The following is a 1,066-nucleotide window of genomic DNA, read 5'->3' as shown; positions in this document are numbered from 1 at the left end:
TATGGTCTGGTGTGCTCTAGTGCAAAACAGGCACATAAATACGCAGACTCTAAGTTTTCGGGAGCAAATCCCAGGGAAGACTGGGGAATTCGGTGACTTTTTTTTTTTTTTTTCCCTTAGGATCTCTAGCAGCCTGAAGGCTGCAGCATTTAATTTCTCTTAAATTAGGGAAAAAGAGGTCAAAAAGAGTAAAACTCTGGAGACTTCAGTTCCTCCACACAGATTCTGCAGATAGTCCAATTTTGCCTCGGGGGGGGGGAAGAGCTTGCAGCCACATGGAGAGAACAAAAAGAGCCGGGAGGGCCATCAACCCTGCTTGGGTCCGCGCTTTTCTCGGTGGCCACCTCTCAGTGGCCTTTCCCGGGCTCTCCCTTCACCAGGTGTTTAGTTTCTGGAAGAGTTCCCTTTCCGGGTGAGCCCCAGCCCATTTCTCAGGCCAGTGCTCGCGCTGATAATGACTGTCCTGTCCTCTAGTCCTTTGGCAGGAGCCTGGTCCCACGCACCTGGGGCTCAGCAACTGTCCAGAGGGCAACTGAGCACCAAGGAGGTGCCTGCTCACTCCTTCCCCCGTGGGGATGGGGAGGAGAAAAATGTCTCAGGGATTGTGACAAGGACAGGGAGGGATGACTTGGCCATTGTGGTCGTGGGCAAAAGACAGACTCGTTAGGGGAAGAGAAAGAACATCGGTTTAATTTCACCACAGCCACCACTGAATTGTCCAGTCAGAGTAGGACAGTGAGGAACACCAGCACATCTTAAACACCTTCCCCCCAGCCCTCCCTTCTTCCTGGGCTCAGCTTTGCTCCCCATTTCTCTCCCTCCTCCCCTCACAGCGTGGGGCCCTCCCCGCTGCAGGTCGGCATCTGCCCCCCCGATGCCCTCCCCGGGCTGAGGGGGTCTCTGCCCCGCCACATCTCCCCCCATTCCTCCTCCTTTCTTCCTCTGGCCTCGGTGTTTGCAGAGGTGTCTCCCTCACAGCTCCCCCTCCCACGTTCCCCTTCTGAAACGTGTTCCCACAGAGGCACAACCACCATCACCGACTGCTCAGCCTCGGCCAGAGCTGGGG

This window comes from Athene cunicularia (genome assembly GCF_003259725.1).
Source record: "Athene cunicularia isolate RWA chromosome 1 unlocalized genomic scaffold, athCun1 chr1_part2, whole genome shotgun sequence".
NCBI classification, from domain to species: Eukaryota; Metazoa; Chordata; class Aves; order Strigiformes; family Strigidae; genus Athene; species Athene cunicularia.
This window is presented reverse-complemented; position numbering follows the sequence as displayed.